This window comes from Pseudophryne corroboree, chromosome 3 (assembly GCF_028390025.1).
Source record: "Pseudophryne corroboree isolate aPseCor3 chromosome 3, aPseCor3.hap2, whole genome shotgun sequence".
Lineage (NCBI taxonomy): Eukaryota > Metazoa > Chordata > Amphibia > Anura > Myobatrachidae > Pseudophryne > Pseudophryne corroboree.
The window spans coordinates 147432891-147450892 of record NC_086446.1 but is presented as its reverse complement, the minus strand read 5'-3'; the positions used below and the strand labels follow the sequence as shown (position 1 = coordinate 147450892).

The following is an 18002-nucleotide window of genomic DNA, read 5'->3' as shown; positions in this document are numbered from 1 at the left end:
CGGAGCTGCATCGGTTTCCATAGCTATGCGGCTACAAACGTCACATCGCTATGAAACCTTAAAAACCAATGAAAATCATTACAAACCAGCTTGTCATCTAAATACAAATACATTCTTGATAAAAACAACATTGATATAATAGACAGTGAACAGGAGTTAAACCAATCGTGACTCTTTGTCGCCATCTAGTGAAAAAAACCTTTTATGACAAGGTGGATAAATTCACTTTTCCAAACTTGTGTAATGAATATGGTGTGTAAAGTGCTAAGTGCTGCATAAACAAAATTCTAATAAAAAAATAAATAACAAATGATATTTTGTGCTGATATCAAATGCATCAGATAGTATGGAACCTACAACTCCTTCTTTATTGCACAACTAGTGTATTACTCCCTTATAAGTAATGGCATAATGCAACAACCTGTAACTGATGCATTTGATATCAGCACAAAATATCATTTGTTATTTATTTTTTTATTAGAATTTTGTTTATGCAGCACTTAGCACTTTACACACCATATTCATTACACAAGTTTGGAAAAGTGAATTTATCCACCTTGTCATAAAAGGTTTTTTTCACTAGATGGCGACAAAGAGTCACGATTGGTTTAACTCCTGTTCACTGTCTATTATATCAATGTTGTTTTTATCAAGAATGTATTTGTATTTAGATGACAAGCTGGTTTGTAATGATTTTCATTGGTTTTTAAGGTTTCATAGCGATGTGACGTTTGTAGCCGCATCGCTATGGAAACCGATGCAGCTCCGTCGTTGTGGGCCGGCGCACGTCACTATCGGCATGACGTCACAGTCGAGACCGGAAGTGGGGCGGAAGACACTGGGACACACGATGGGAGGCGGCAATGGACACCTGGGGACCTGTAAGTTGTTACACTTGTTGTATTTAAGCACTGTTGTTTGCACTATGTGTGTTGTGTGTCCCGATGACGGGGGGCATTACCCGAAACGTTGAATAAAGCACCTTAATTTCTTCACCGGATTGGCAGTCCAGGAGTGATTCTATCATTGGGAGAGTATATATATATATATATAACCAGTTCCAGACCCGGCACTCCTCAGTGTACAACAGTTCAAACGCCCGGTGCCCTCTCCAGCAAAAGCAATTGCATGTATAGTTACGGATCAGAAACCGTCATCAGGCTTACATCATGTAAGCCTGATGACGGTTTTTCAATAAAACCGAAACGTTGCCAAGACGGGGTGATGTCCTGTTCATTTGAATGAAGTCCTACGAGTGCCGTTCTGAACCGTAACTATATATATATATATATATATATATATATATATATATTCAGAACATGAGCCTCCCTAAGGTTAGTGTAACAAAACTACTCAGAACATCAGTAAAAAATTTTAGAATATGAAGTGAACTAATTTAACACTTAGGTGGAGGGATATTTAAAAAACCCTGTGGCATGGGATTTTTCCCTCAGCAGCATGGGTTTGCTATTCAATTGCAGGACAGAATATTTCTATTGAAATCACAACGTCTTTTTTCTTGCACCCCCAGCGCAAGTCTGATTTTTCCTAAAATTGTTAATGGAACCCTGGCAGCACCCTATCCTGAGGACTAATTATGCAATTGGAAGTTTCCAATTAGCTTAATTAGTAACTACTCACCTTCCGAAGTGGTGTCTTCTCCTCCAACGTTGGGATCCGGCCTTCTGCAGCTGCGGTGAGTATATTGTGACTGTGAGTGTTGTAATGTGTGTGTGTGTGTGTGTGTGTGTGTGTGTGTGTGTGTGTGTGTGTGTGACAACCCGCCATCCCCATGTAGTGGCACCCCCCCCCCCCCCCCCCACAGAGGCAGCAGCTGGGAGAACTACATCTCCCAGCAGCCTCCTCCTCAGTTTAAAGATGGAGGGGAAGCCACCTGGAGCCATAGCGACCACCGGACAGGTGAATATAATTTTTTTTTACTTGTGCCGCAACCTTTTTTGTTTAAATTGGGATAGTGCAGGTATATAATAAGAATTTACTCACCGGTAATTCTATTTCTCGTAGTCCGTAGTGGATGCTGGGTACTCCGTAAGGACCATGGGGTATAGACGGGCTCCACAGGAGACTGGGCACTCTTAAAAGAAAGATTAGGTACTATATCTGGTGTGCACTGGCTCCTCCCTCTATGCCCCTCCTCCAGACCTCAGTTAGGGAAACTGTGCCCGGAAGAGCTGACATTACTAGGAAAGGATTTGGAATCCAGGGTAAGACTCATACCAGCCACACCGTACAACTTGTGATAACTATACCCAGTTAACAGTATGAAACAACAAATGAGCCTCATGTAACAGATGGCTCATAACAATAACCCTTTAGTTAAGCAATAACTATATAAATGTATTGCAGAGAGTCCGCACTTGGGACAGGCTCCCAGCATCCACTACGGACTACGAGAAATAGAATTACCGGTGAGTAAATTCTTATTTTCTCTGACGTCCTAGTGGATGCTGGGTACTCCGTAAGGACCATGGGGATTATACCAAAGCTCCCAAACGGGCGGGAGAGTGCGGATGACTCTGCAGCACCGAATGAGCAAACTCAAGGTCTTCCTCAGCCAGGGTATCAAACTTGTAGAATTTTGCAAATGTGTTTGAACCCGACCAAGTAGCAGCTCGGCAAAGTTGTAAAGCTGAGACCCCTCGGGCAGCCGCCCAAGAAGAGCCCACCTTCCTCGTGGAATGGGCTTTTACTGATATAGGATGCGGCAGTCCAGCCGCAGAATGTGCAAGTTGAATCGTGCTACAGATCCAGCGAGCAATAGTCTGCTTTGAAGCAGGAGCACCCAGCTTGTTGGGTGTATGCAGGATAAATAACGAGTCAGTTTTTCTGACTCCAGCCGTCCTGGAAACATAGATTTTCAGGGCCCGGACCACGTCCAGCAACTTGGAATCCTCCAAGTCATGAGTAGCCGCAGGCACCACGATAGGTTGGTTCAAATGAAAAGCTGATACCACCTTTGGTAGAAATTGGGGACGAGTCCTCAATTCTGCCCTGTCCATATGGAAAATCAGATATGGGCTTTTACACGACAAAGCCGCCAATTCTGACACACGCCTGGCCGAAGCCAAGGCCAACAGCATGACCACTTTCCACGTGAGATATTTTAGCTCCACGGTTTTAAGTGGCTCAAACCAATGTGATTTTAGGAAATCCAACACCACGTTGAGATCCCAAGGTGCCACTGGAGGCACAAACGGGGGCTGAATATGCAGCACTCCCTTAACAAACGTCTGAACTTCAGGCAATGAAGCCAGTTCTTTTTGAAAGAAAATAGACAGGGCCGAAATCTGGACTTTAATGGAACCCAATTTTAGGCCCATAGTCACTCCTGACTGTAGGAAGTGCAGAAATCGACCCAGCTGAAATTCCTCCGTTGGGGCCTTCCTGGCCTCACACCAAGCAACATATTTTCGCCATATGCGGTGATAATGTTTTGCCGTCACATACTTCCTAGCTTTTATCAGCGTAGGAATGACTTCATCTGGAATGCCCTTTTCCTTTAGGATCCGGCGTTCAACCGCCATGCCGTCAAACGCAGCCGCGGTAAGTCTTGGAACAGAAAGGGCCCCTGCTGTAGCAGGTCCTGTCTGAGGGGCAGAGGCCATGGGTCCTCTGAGATCATTTCTTGAAGTTCTGGGTACCAAGTTCTTCTTGGCCAATCCGGAACAATGAGTATAGTTCTTACTCCTCTCTTTCTTATTATCCTCAGTACTTTGGGTATGAGAGGAAGAGGAGGGAACACATAAACGGACTGGTACACCCACGGTGTCACTCGAGTGTCCACAGCTATCGCCTGAGGGTCCCTTGACCTGGCGCAATATCTTTTTGGCTTTTTGTTGAGACGGGACGCCATCATGTCCACCTGTGGCCGTTCCCAGCGATTTACAATCAGCTTGAAGACTTCTGGATGAAGTCCCCACTCTCCCGGGTGGAGGTCGTGCCTGCTGAGGAAGTCTGCTTCCCAGTTGTCCACTCCCGGAATGAACACTGCTGACAGTGCTATCACGTGATTCTCCGCCCATCTGTTAGGGTCTCCTGCTTTGTGCTGCCACGTCGTCATGGCAACCGGGAGACAAGTGCTAGCGGAGTAACCTGAGCGTAGCTGATACTCCGGTTCGGGTCTTTTGCTGTGCAGTGGTTACAGGCTCTGTGCACGGCAGGGGATCCGGTGCTGGTTTTTGTGCTCACAGTCTGTGAGGTCTGAGTGGGGCGTGGACAGCACCTGCTATATAAACCCTCTTCTCAGGTTAGGCAGATGCTGCTGAATCTTTGTTGGTTAGTCAGTTCCTGAAAGCTAGCTAGTACTGTGTAAACTTTGTATTTGTTTGTTGCTTACTGCAAATAGGCCTTGGGATTTGGTATTACACTCTGCCAATCCAGACCTAGCAGTAAGACTGGAGTCAGTCGTTTAACCTGCTGGGGTTCTTTTGCTACTCTGTGAACCTAGCAGGTTTGCGGCTGTATTCTCAGACTTGCCTGCCAAAATCCTTTCTCACTGTGCAAGGTGTTCAGGTGTCAGTTTAGTGGCAGTAAGCTGAACCAGTGCATTGCAAGTGAGGACTAGGATTGTGGAGACTCTCCTTGTGTCTATTATTCCATCTCTGACCAAGGAGTTTACTGCCACACCCGTTGGTAACCCTTTAGGGTTTTGCTGTTGCCCTTAGCAACAGCATTTCGGGTTCTCTACGTATTAAATCACTACATCTTGCTTCTTTCCATCTGAGCATTCCTAATACTAGGGAGACACCCAGTTTCTTAGCCTTTGGGCTTCTCTGTTCACTTTGTGTTTATTTTGTTACCCTATCACCTTCTGTGTATGTAATGTCATATTCCCCAGTCTGTCTGTGAGTTCATTTGTTTTGCATCCCTCACCGTTCAGACACCAGTACATTCCTGCTGGCACTGGTGTGCATAACACCATCGAAGAATCCTTGTGGCTTCTGCCATTGCCATCCTGCTTCTTGTGCCGCCCTGGCGATTTACATGGGCGACCGCTGTGATGTTGTCTGACTGAATCATAACTGGTTGGTTTTGAAGCAGGGGTTCTGCTTGACTCAGGGCGTTGTAAATGGCCCTTAGTTCCAGCACATTTATGTGTATGGAAGTTTCCTGACTCGACCATTGTCCTTGGAAGTTTCTTCCCTGGGTGACTGCCCCCCAACCTCGGAGGCTTGCATCCGTGGTCACCAGGACCCAGTCCTGTATGCCGAATCTGCGGCCTTCGAGAAGATGAGCACTCTGCAGCCACCACAGCAGAGACACCCTGGCCCTCGGGGACAGGGTGATCAACCGATGCATCTGGAGATGCGATCCGGACCACTTGTCTAACAGATCCCACTGAAAGATCCTTGCATGGAACCTACCGAAGGGAATTGCTTCGTAAGAAGCTACCATCTTTCCCAGGACTCGCGTGCAGTGATGCACTGACACCTGCTTTGGTTTCAGGAGATCCCTGACCAGAGACGATAATTCCTGGGACTTCTCCTCCGGGAGAAACACCTTCTTCTGTTCTGTGTCCAGAATCATGCCAAGAACAGCAGACGCGTCGCAGAAATCAGCTGTGACTTTGGAATATTCAGAATCCAGCCGTGCTGATGCAGCACTTCCTGGGATAGTGCTACGCTGACTAGCAACTGCTCTTTGGACCTCGCCTTTATAAGGAGATCGACCAAGTACGGGATAATTATGACTCCCTTCTTTCGGAGGAGCATCATCATTTCGGCCATTACCTTGGTAAATACCCGCGGTGCCGTGGACAGACCAAACGGCAACGTCTGGAATTGGTAATGACAGTCCTGTACCACAAACCTGAGGTACTCCTGGTGAGGTGGGTAAATGGGGACATGCAGGTAAGCATCCTTGATGTCCAGTGACACCATAAAATCCCCCTCTTCCAGGCTTGCAATTACCGCCCTGAGCGATTCCATCTTAAACTTGAACTTTCTTATATAAATGTTCAAGGATTTTAAATTTAGAATGGGTCTCACCGAACTGTCTGGTTTCGGTACCACAAACATTGTGGAATAGTAACCCCGTCCCTGTTGAAGGAGGGGTACCTTGATTATCACCTGCTGAAGGTACAGCTTGTGAATAGCTGCCAGTACTACCTCCCTTTCTCTGGGAGCAGCTGACAAGGCTGATTTGAGGTAACGGCGAGGGGGAGTCGCCTCGAACTCCAGCTTGTATCCCTGAGATACTACTTGCAGAACCCAGGGATCCACCTGTGAGCGAACCCACTGGTCGCTGAAGTTCCGGAGACGCGCCCCCATCGCACCTGGCTCCGCCTGTGGAGCCCCAGCGTCATGCGGTGGACTTAGTGGAAGCAGGGGAGGATTTTTGTTCCTGGTAACTGGCTGTCTGGTGCAGCTTTTTCCCTCTCCCCTTGCCTCTGGGCAGAAAGGAAGCGCCTCTGATCCGCTTGCCTTTCTGAGGCCGAAAGGACTGTACCTGATAATACGGTGCTTTCTTAGGCTGTGAAGAAACCTGAGGTAAAAATGTTAACTTCCCAGCTGTTGCTGTGGATACTACCGTGTTTCCCCGATAATAAGCCCTACCCCGAAAATAAGCCCTACCCTTGCTTTTGGAAACTGGTCAAAAATAAGCCCTACCCCGAAAATAATCCCTATCAAAATTCCCATTACCCGAGTCTGTGCACTAAATTCAATGCCCCCAGCTCCACCCCCGCTAACCCCCTTCACCGCCGCCCTGCTTGAGGGATGCTGTACAGTACTGAAGACGCCAGCTCCCAGTCCCAGAGATGCATTGCGCCCTGCGCATGATGTCACCACGCACATCACGCGGCTTCTATACACGGCGGGAGCGGAGTAGCAGTGGCGCTGGCAGAAAGCAAGAAGAATAACTGGAAACTGGAACTGGAAATTGCTGTAGGTGAGGAGCAGGACTGGGGGCATGGTGGCTGTAAAAGGAGGACTGGGGGCTGTGAAAGCAGGACTGGGGGCATGGTGGCTATAAAAGCAGGACTGGGGGAATGGTGGCTGTAAAAGGAGGACTGGGGGCTGTAAAAGCAGGACTGGGGGCATGGTGGCACCTGTTTTTTTAAATTTGCTGTCAATGTTAATTAAAATAAGCTCTACCCCGAAAATAAGCCCTATGGTGTTTTTTGTTGGAAAAAAAAATAATAAGACAGTGTCTTATTATCGGGGAAACACAGTAGGTCCGAGAGACCATCCCCAATCAATTCCTCACCCTTATAAGGCAAAACCTCATGTGCCTTTTAGAATCAGCATCACCTGTCCACTGCCGAGTCCATAATACTCTCCTGGCAGAAATGGACATTGCATTAATTCTAGATGCCAGCCGGCAAATATCCCTCTGTGCATCCCTCATATATAAGACGACGTCTTTAATATGCTCTATGGTTAGCAAAATATTATCACTGTCGAGTGTATCAATATTATCTGACAGGGTATCAGACCACGCAGCTGCAGCACTACACATCCATGCTGAAGCAATTGCAGGTCTCAGTATAGTACCTGAGTGTGTATATACAGACTTCAGGATAGCCTCCTGCTTTCTATCTGCAGGCTCCTTTAGGGTGGCCGTATCCTGAGACGGCAGTGCCACCCTTTTAGATAAGCGTGTGAGCGCCTTGTCCATCCTAGGGGATGTTTCCCAACGTAACATGTCCGCTGGCGGGAAAGGGTACGCCATCAGTAACCTCTTAGAAATCACTAGTTTCTTATCGGGGGAAACCCACGCTTCTTCACACAAATCATTCAGCTCATCAGATGGGAGAAAAGTCACTGGCTGCTTTTTCTCCCCAAACATAATACCCTTTTTAGTGGTAACCGGGTTTATATCAGAAATGTGCAACACATTTTTCATTGCCGTAATCATGCAACGGATGCCCCTTGTGGATTGTGTATATGTCTCATCCTCGTCTACACTGGAGTCAGACTCCGTGTCGACATCTGTGTCTGCCATCTGAGGTAGCGGGCGCTTTTGAGCCCCTGATGGCCTTTGAGATGCTTGGGCAGGCGCGGACTGAGAAGCCGGCTGTCCCACAGCTGTTACGTCATCGCTAAGTCCTTAGGGGAGACAGAGAGAGAGTATGCCAGCACACACCACAGCGCTATATATCACAGGGATGCACACTGTACTGAATGATTTTTCCCAATAGCTGCTATTATACACAAGTTGCGCCTAAATTTATGTGCCCCCCCTCTCTTTTTTACCCTTCTTGTAGTGTATACTGCAGGGGAGAGCCTGGGAAGCGTCCTTCCAGCGGAGCTGTGAAGAGAAAATGGTGCCGGTGTGCTTCTCCCGCTTTTTTAATAAAGTTTATGGCAGGGGATTAGGCACATATAGAGTGTTATACACTGTATTATGTGCCTTTTGCCTAAAGGTATACATATTGCAGCCCAGGGCGCCCCCCCCCCAGCGCCCTGCACCCACCAGTGCCCGAAGCGTGTGGTGTGCTGTGGGAGCAATGGCGCACAGCTGCAGTGCTGTGCGCTACCTTATTGAAGACCGAAGTCTTCAGCCGCCGGTTTTCTTCTGTTTCTTCCGTCTTCTGGCTCTGCGAGGGGGACGGCGGCGCGGCTCTGGAAACGGACGATCGAGGACGGGCCCTGTGTTCGATCCCTCTGGAGCTAATGGTGTCCAGTAGCCTAGAAGCACAAGCTAGCTGCAAGCAGGTAGGTTTGCTTCTCTCCCCTCAGTCCCTCGTAGCAGTGAGTCTGTTGCCAGCAGATCTCACTGAAAATAAAAAACCTAACAAATACTTTATTTTTCTAGGAAGCTCAGGAGAGCCCCTAGGGTGCATCCAGCTCTGGCCGGGCACAGATACTAACTGAGGTCTGGAGGAGAGGCATAGAGGGAGGAGACAGTGCACACCAGATATAGTACCTAATCTTTCTTTTAAGAGTGCCCAGTCTCCTGCGGAGCCCGTCTATACCCCATGGTCCTTACGGAGTACCCAGCATCCACTAGGACGTCAGAGAAATATGAGGGGGGGAAAAACTCTGGCACAAAGACTAATATCTGACGCACAATACTGATAAACATACACATGTGCTTCTTCTACTGTGCTACTAACATATAAATATTCACCACATATTCTCTATTAAACATAGTGAATCTAACATTAGAACGAGGGTAAAAACTTGATTGGCTACAGCACCAATTTTTTTACTTGGCACAACTCTGCAAGACGCTTCCTATGTGTTCCTGTTACTAATACTAACAACTGATATTTCTCTATATAGTATATAGTAACAACCTGTAATAAATGTAATTACCTGGTCACATCAGTCACATCAGAATTGTCTCCTCTCTTGCTATTACCTCTGTCACTCAGGATGTTGTCAATAGAACATTTCCTGTCAGTGCGTTCCACCTGATTTCCTGGATGTGTGTTCCACCTGACTTCCTTGTTGTGCGTTCCACCTGATTTCCTGGATGTGTGTTCCACCTGAATTCATGGATGGTGTTCCACCTGACTTTCTGGTTGTGCGTTCCACCTAACTTCCAGGTTGTGCGTTCCAACTGACTTCCGGGTTGTGCGTTCCAACTGACTTCCATCTTTGTTCACATACATCCTCTTTACCACAAGAGATGCGGTGAAAATCGCACTATCTGGAACGCCGGACCGGATCAGCTCCCTGCAGCGACCTCTGCCGCTTGGGAGCTGTGTAAGCGCGTCCCCGCCAGGGGGGCGTGTCCGTGGACGGACTGTCAGCGGTGAGGGAGAGATGTCTGCAGGCTCCCTGCTCAAAGCTGCTGCTGCTCCCGCACTGCTAGGAGGCTGTCAGCCCTGCACAGTGGCGTTGTTGTCACACAGGGAAACGCTGGGCAGGGCTGACAGCCTCCTACCTACCGCTGATACTACATTTGGGCAGAATGAGGGGGGAGAACGGAGATAACTGCTGGTGCTGCAGCTCATCTACTGTATTTCAAACACTGGCTGCATAGGGAGGGGGATATTTTTTTTAATGCAGTAAAATATAAATAAATAAATAATTAATAATAAGTGACCACTTGCACACTGTTTTTGTTGGGAGGGTAGGGGGTGTGACCACGCCGCCATTGTAAAAAATATAATTAAAACTAGTATTTATGAGCAGCGCCACACGCAGTGGCTCCGTGAGGCGGGTATTCGGGTATTAATTTCCACATCCCAGGCTGCTGGAGGGGCCCGACGGGAGTCCGCCTCCCTGTAAGAGAGGCTGCGGTGCGTGTGGTGGTGCCTGCTGCCGTACAGGTGTAGTTTTGGTACTCACCAGGCGCCGCTCTCTCTCACCTTCAGGTACCGGAACCTTCAACGGACCTGAAGAATCTTTCGCCGGACCCGGACACGATGACCTAGGAGGAAAGAGATTGCTGAGTGTCGTCCTCCTAGCCGTGGACCGAAACGCCCTCCGGAGCCAAGGAAAATAGTGCTTTCGGGCTAGGTGAGGGTCATCCCAGGCGTCCGCCTCAGAGCCCGAATTTCACCTATTGGCACTCTCGCACCAGGTGGAAATTCTGCCTTGCACCGGCGTGCAAGGCTCACCGTTCGCCCTGAAGGAAGGGAGACAGATAGGGACACACAGAAGGGACACACAGACCGATGTTACTCACCGTCCTACGTCTTGTACTCCGATCTTCTCCGCTTACAGGCCGTGCAGGGCCTAACTCTAATCTAGTGTGCGTCCGCTACACTAACTGCATAACAAAGCCCTCAAACTGGCTCAAGTGTAAGTGGTGCAGCACAAACTATGCACAAACTCTATAACAACATTTTGCCCTGCACGGTAACAACACACACATCGGAGTACAACATAAAACGGTGCTGTCCCTTTAAATCCCTACCGCTGGACAGGGGGTGGGCGCCACACAAGCCTGCCCACCTCCTGTGCACTTCCTTCTTATAGGCTCAGGTCAAACGGACCTGTCTACCTACCACCTCAGCGTGGCCTGGGTCTAGCGCCCGGTGCCACCTTTATTCACCCCGGGGGAATTATTCACTGGGCCTAACGCCCCCTATTTGCGCACGGACCTGAGGCCCGACTGTAACCACGGGCCTAATGCCCGCCTAACTTGTCCCTCGTGGGGTGACCTGTGCCTGGTGTCCAGGGTCACCTTATATTCCCTAACTGGCCAAAATACTCTAGGGCCTAATGCCCTCTAATGTCTCGCAGGCCTATTGCCTGATGTGCCCCCTGGCCTAGTGCCCGCCTACGGCGCTGGGAGAGGGTGGCTTGGGGCCTAACGCCCGAACCCCCTATATGATGTGCGGTCAGGCCTGGGTGCTTGGGCCACGGGCCGGGGGGAACCCCGACTGCGCGTGGCCTTGGACCCAGGGAGCCCGACCCACTTGTGCCCACGTGCCGGGAGGGCCCGACTGTATGCCCACAGGCCGGAAGGGCCTGACTTTGCCCACGGGCCTAATGCCCGAACACCTGGTGGTCTAGGGAGGATGCGGCCTATAGGAGGGTGGTACAGGCCCAAGGCCGCTTACCAGGATCGTTGGGAGAGGCTGCAGAGGGGAGCTTCGTCAGCTCTTTTGCTTCCCTCTCTCTGCAGCACTCTCCGCCGATACTCTGCTGCTGGGCCGCCGGCTCCGCCTCTTCGTCCTGCTCCGTCCCGTCTTCTATCTTCTTCCTCCGTCCCGTGGCCGGTCTTCTCCGCCGCCGCTTCTTCTGCCGCCGCTGTGCTTCTCTAGGCGTCTTCTGGAGCTCTTCTCTGCTCCGGCTCCGGCACGCAACTAACTCCCGCCGCCGCCCAGCGCCTGATATAAGCCGCTGGGAGGAGTCGGAGCCATGACGCGGCGGACTCCTATTGGTCCGCCGCGACGAGCAACGATTGGCCCGCCGCGACGACTCCTCATTGGGCGCCAAGCCGCGAGCAGCAATTGCCTCGCGTCCGGCGCCCATTTCAAATCTGGAGGCGCTGATTGGAGGAACTTGGATCCTCTCAGATCCTCGTTCCTCCATACCCCGGCCTGATCGCCGCGCCGCCGCCCGCCTCACATCCCCCCTTCCCAAATATACTTAAGGGGGGTACTGACGGGAGAGATGTGTGCTGAGAGATCTTAACACAGACCGCTCTGCACACATCTCTCCCCCCGCTCAGCACAGCGCAATGTGCTGAGCAAGGAGGACGGACGGACAGGGGGCCGCTCACTTCACACAGCGGTTCAATCTATCACCGGCGATAGCGATGCGTGTTCATCGCTAACGCTGGGGGGCATACACATGGCAGATCCCTGCTTAAAATCTAAGCAATCTAGTCAGATTTCTTAGATTTTAAACACGGATCTCTCCGTGTGTACCCCCTTTACTCCTGGCAGTGCTGGGCGGCACTATCATCCCAGTGACAACATCGGGAAGATGGCCGCCGCACATTGAAAGCAAAGACACTGGCACTGTGTCAGAGTCTTGAATCTGTAGTGCACATGCGCCATGTTCCCAGATGTCACTGGGAAGATGGCGCTGCCAGCCGAAGAGGAGGGACCCGCTTCCGATCAAGCAACCTGGCACCGTTGAATAAATTGCGCACAACTAATACTTGAATTAATTAATTATTTCAGGGGTGTAGACAAAACCCCAATTTAGGCCACACCCAGTGACATTACTGGGACTCAGCATGGCTCTCCACGCCCCTGACCGCACGCTCTATTGTGGTATGCGGCGCCGTTATACCCATTCCGGTTGGTAGAATTGGGTGCAGAACACCCAAACAAACTTAGATGTTCAGGGTGCCGGAATAGGACCACCTTAGATATCAGTTCCAGGTGCAGAAATGGGGTGCAGACCACCTTAAATTGCTGTTCCAGGTGCCGGAATGGTGTGCAGGACACCCAGATAACCTTAGAAAGCTGTTCCGGGTGCCGGAACGGGGTGCAGAACACCTAGACAACCTTAGATAGCCATTCTGGGAGATGGAATGGAATGCAGGCCACCTTAGAAAGTCTTTTCTAGTGCCGGAACAGGATGCAGACCACCTTAGATAACCATTCTGGGTGCCGCAACAGGACGCAGACCAGGTTATACAACAACCGTTCCAGGTGCCAGAACAGGATGCATACCACCTTAGATAGCTGTTTCAAGTGCCGGAATGGTGTGTAGGACACCCAGACTGTCACGATCCGGGTACTGAGACACCAGTTTTTGCCTATTAGGTGCCTCCTGAGGTTGGCTCAGTGGGCCAGAGCCGGGCTTTAGCTTGGGTTATTGCTCATAGCACTGGTCTTAGCTGCTCACCTAAGGGTAAGTACTTACGGACGTGCGGCGCTCCCAGCCCCACAGCGGCCGTCATCGCCGCGTCTGAGACTCTCCGTCCGGATGCGCATTCTTCATGTCCCTTTGCTGCCTCTCCTGTCCCCCTGGTTGCCGCATGCTGCTGGGCGTATGTGACTTTGCTACTGCGGCCTTCACCACCTTCCCACAGTAGTTAATTCCCCTTCTGATACCATTCATGGGCGCAGCCATGTTGGACTCCAGTCACCTGTTTTCATTCCTCCTATCCGCTGTGCTGTTCTTAGTTCAGGAAGTACGTTCAGCCAATCCCCGCTGGTCATGGGGGATAAATACCTTGGATTTACACCCAGGAAATCGTCAGTGCTTCCATTGTCGTCTGCAACTCCAGTGTGTAGTTCTGCTAAGGACTCTTTCTGCAATTAGCCTGACTCCCCCGTGGTACCTCCTACGGTGCTAATCCTGTTCTCCTGTGATCTTCCTGCGAACCCCAGCTTCATTCTTCATTTACTTGCGAACCCCAGCTTCATTCTTCATTTACCTGTGAACCCCAGCTTCATTCTTCATTTACCTGCGAACCCCAGCTTCATTCTTCATTTACCTACAAACCCCAGCTTCATTCTTCACTTATCCACGAACCCCAGCTTCATCTTTTGTTTATTCACAGACACTAACATTATTTACAGTTTTACCTTCATTTCCCATCATCACGTTATTCCTCATTTGGGCCCCAAGTTTATACAGAACGTTGTGTTAATCTGTACTCTGGATCCCACCAGTACTGGCTTCATTCATCTCTTGTGATATTATTATTTTATGCACCTTATATGACTTTTTTCAATAAATCCTATTCAAGCTATTTCAGTTGTCGCGGTCACGCCCTTGGGCTCTACATACCACTCCCTAGCCCATGTCTAGGAGTCTACTCACTCCTCCTACATTCCGGTACCCGTCAGCCCCTACAACTGAGGCTTCCAAATGTCACTGTCAGCCCTCAGTTGTGACAGTAAGCACTGACCTTATGGATCCAGTGGAGAATCAAGCCCAGGGAACTAGGCCAATACAAGAACTGGCAGCCCGCCTTGAACATCAGGAGGCTGCACAAGGCCAGGTTATCCAATATCTCCAGGACCTCTCCTCCCGACTGGATATAATTCAAGCTACCCTCCGTGGGTCAGGGGCATCTGATGTACCGACAGTAGTAGTTCCGGTGATGTCCCCACCCACCGCGCCAATTTCTCCTCCACGTCTATATCTGCCGACTCCTGCCAAATATGATGGGTCCCCGAAAGCCTGTAGGGGTTTTTTGAATCAGTGTGAGATCCACTTCGAACTGCAGCCTAACAGTTTTCCCACAGCTCGCACTAAAGTGGCATACATTATTTCTCTACTCAGTGGTGCCGCCCTCGATTGGGCCTCACCTTTATGGGAAAGGTTTGATCCCCTCCTGTCGTCCTACACTAACTTCGTGGCAACATTCAGACGAATTTTTGATGAGCCAGGTCGAGTGTCGTCAGCTTCCTCAGAGATCCTTCAACTGCGTCAGGGGATGCGGACTGTCGGGCAGTATCTGGTGTAATTCCAGACGTTGGCCTCAAAAGTCTCCTGGAATGAGGAGGCTCTCTATGCGGCTTTTTGGCAAGGTCTGTCAGAATGCATTAAAGATGAACTCGCCACCAGAGACTTGCCCTCAAGGCTGAATGAGCTCATCTCGATCTGTACCACGGTAGACCTAAGATTCCGCGAAAGAGCCATGGAACGAGGCAGGTCAACTCCTCATAAGACTCCTTCTATTCCACCTCCTCGACAGCCATCTCCGTCTAAAGACGAACCAATGCAGATAGGACATTCACGACTGTCTCCAGCAGAGCGTAGAAGACGCTTATCTAATCACCTATCCTTATATTGTGCTGCACCTTTCCACCTCATTAACGCTTGTCCTGAGCGCCCGGGAAACTCCAAGTCCTAGCCCACCAAGGAGGGGGTCGGCTAGGAGTTATGTGTGCCTCTCCATCTGCAAGTGACTGTAACCTCTCGGTCTCCCTACGAGTAGCTCAGCGCACTAAGCATTTAACTGCCTTATTGGATTCTGGAGCAGCCGGGAACTTTATCACAGAGAAGTTAGTCAGGCAATGGTCTCTTCCCATTGAGAGACTGTTGTCCCCAATTTCTTTGACTGCCGTGGACGGCAGTAGAATTCCTGATGCTGTGATTACCTCAAAGACTCAACCTATCCAACTGAAGGTAGGGGTCCTACATACAGAGATGATTTCCTTCTTGGTAATCCCAAAGGCCACTCATCCTGTGGTCCTAGGCCTCCCATGGCTACGTTTTCATAACCCCCAAATTAATTGGAGAATGACCCATATCCTGGCTTGAGGCTCTTCTTGTTCCAAATCATGTCTACAGAGAGTGCTTCCAGTTTGCAAATCCTCCCCTAAGTCTTCCGATGTTCCACCTTCTTCTTATCAGTACTTCACCGATGTATTCAGCAAGTCCTCAGCTGATATTCTTCCTCCTCATAGGGAATGGGACTGTCCTATAGATCTTATCCCAGGGGAAACTCCTCCCCATGGGCGTACGTATCCGTTGTCTCTGCCTGAGACTCACTCTATGGAGGAGTATATTAAAGAAAATCTGGATAAAGGATTCATCCGACCTTCATCTCCAGCTGGCGCAGGCTTCGTTTTTGTGAAGAAGAAGGATGGCGGCCTGCGGCCTTGTATTGACTACAGGGGTCTGAATGACATCACAGTAAAGAATCGGTACCCTTTGCCGCTTATCACCAAGCTGTTTGACTGCGTCAGTGGATCCACAATCTTCACTAAGTTAGATCTGAGGGGTGCCTACAATCTCATCCGGATCCGAAAGGGTGATGAGTGGAAGACCGCCTTTAACACCCGTGATGTACATTAGGAGTACCTCGTCGTGAATTTCGGACTCAGTAATGCTCCAGAGGTATTCCAGCATTTTGTGAACTAAATTTTCAGAGACATCCTGTACCGTCATGTTGTGGTGTATCTGGATGATATCCTTATCTTCGCAAATGACTTGGAGGAACATCGGTTCTGGGTGAAAGAGGTCCTGTCCCGTCTCCGTACCAATCGTCTATATTGCAAACTGGAAAAATGCGTTTTTGAAGTTAAGTCCATTCCGTTTCTGGGCTATATTGTGTCCGGGTCCGGTCTGGAGATGGATCCTGAGAAACTTCAAGCAATCCAAGAGTGGCCAATTCCTGTAACCATTAAGGGCATCCAGAGGTTCCTAGGGTTTGCCAACTACTACAGGAAATTTATTTGGAACTTTTCTACTGTTGTAGCGCCAATCACGGCCCTTACCCGAAAAGGTGCCAACCCTTCCAAATGGCCAGAAGAAGCTACACAAGCCTTTTATTTGCAGAAACAAAGATTCATCTCCGCTCTGGTTTTGAAACAACCTGATACCAACGCGCCCTTCATCCTTGAGGTGGAAGCCTCTTCTGTTGGGGTGGGCGCCGTATTTGCAGATAAGAAGCGTTGGGCAATTCCTGCCCTTAAGGTGGGAGACCGTGTCCGGCTATCAACGAAAAATCTACGATTAAGGGTTCCGAGTATGAAGTTTGCTCCACGTTACATCGGCCCTTTTCTGATTGAGCAAGTTGTCAACCCAGTGGCCTACAAACTTCAACTACCTCCATTCCTGAAAGTTCCAAGAACGTTCCACATTTCTCTTTTTAAGCCAGTGATTTTGAATCGCCTCCATTCTGCGTTTTCCTCTGCTCCCAAAGTCCAGACCCAACGCGGCGTTGAGTATGAGGTCGTCAAGATACTGGATTCTCGTATTAGATATGGTCATCTCCAGTACTTAATAGATTGGAAGGGCTACGGTCTTGAGGAACGTTCCTGGACGAATGCTTCTGATGTTTCCGCTCCTAGATTGTTCCGAGAATTTCATTCTAAATTCCCACGCAAACCTAAGAAGTGTCCTGGGGCCACTCCTAAAGGGGGGGTGCTGTCACGATCTGGGTACTGAGACACCAGTTTTTCCCTATTAGGTGCCTCCTGAGGTTGGCTCAGCGGGCCAGAGCCGGGCTTTAGCTTGGGTTATTGCTCATAGCACTGGTCTTAGCTGCTCACCTCGGGGTAAGTACTTACGGACGTGCGGCGCTCCCGGCCCCATCGTGGCCGTCATCGCCGCGCCTGAGACTCTCCGCCCGGATGCGCATCCTTCATGTCTCTTTGCTGCCTCTTCTGTCCCCCTGGTTTTCGCATGCCGCTGGGCGTATGTGACTTTGCTACTGCGGCCTTCACCACCTTCCCACAGTAGTTAATTCCCCTTCTGATACCGTTCATGGGCGCAGCCATGTTGGACACCAGTCACCTGTTTTCATTCCTCCTATCCGCTGTGCTGTTCTTAGTTCAGGAAGTACGTTCAGCCAATCCCCGCTGGTCATGGGGGATAAATACCTTGGATTCACACCCAGGAAATCGTCAGTGCTTCCATTGTCGTCTGCAACTCCAGTATGTAGTTCTCCTGAGGATTATCTCTGCAATTAGCCTGACTCCCCCGTGGTACCTCCTGCGGTGCTAATCCTGTTCTCCTGTGATCTTCCTGCGAACCCCAGCTTCATTCTTCATTTACTTGCGAACCACAGCTTCATTCTTCATTTACCTGCGAACCCCAGCTTCATTCTTCATTTACCTGCAAACCCCAGCTTCATTCTTCATTTACCTACGAACCCCAGCTTCATCTTTTGTTTATTCACGGACACTAACATTATTTACAGTTTCACCTTCATTTCCC

At 49.7% G+C, this 18002-nt stretch overlaps 1 protein-coding gene across 2 annotated transcripts in view; it reads right to left on the bottom strand.

The window, feature by feature from the left end:
• LOC135054966 (zinc finger protein 300-like) overlaps positions 1 to 9385 on the bottom strand; it is an 86867-nt gene extending 77482 nt beyond the window's left edge. Inside the window, exon 1 of one of the 2 annotated variants that reach the window (XR_010243606.1) lies at positions 9282 to 9385. The gene's annotated coding sequence lies outside the window, so the exon portion shown is untranslated. The remainder of the gene's footprint in view (positions 1 to 9281) is intronic. The other variant, XM_063958474.1, reaches the window with a different exon arrangement.
• Positions 9386 to 18002: the final 8617 nt, after the last annotated feature.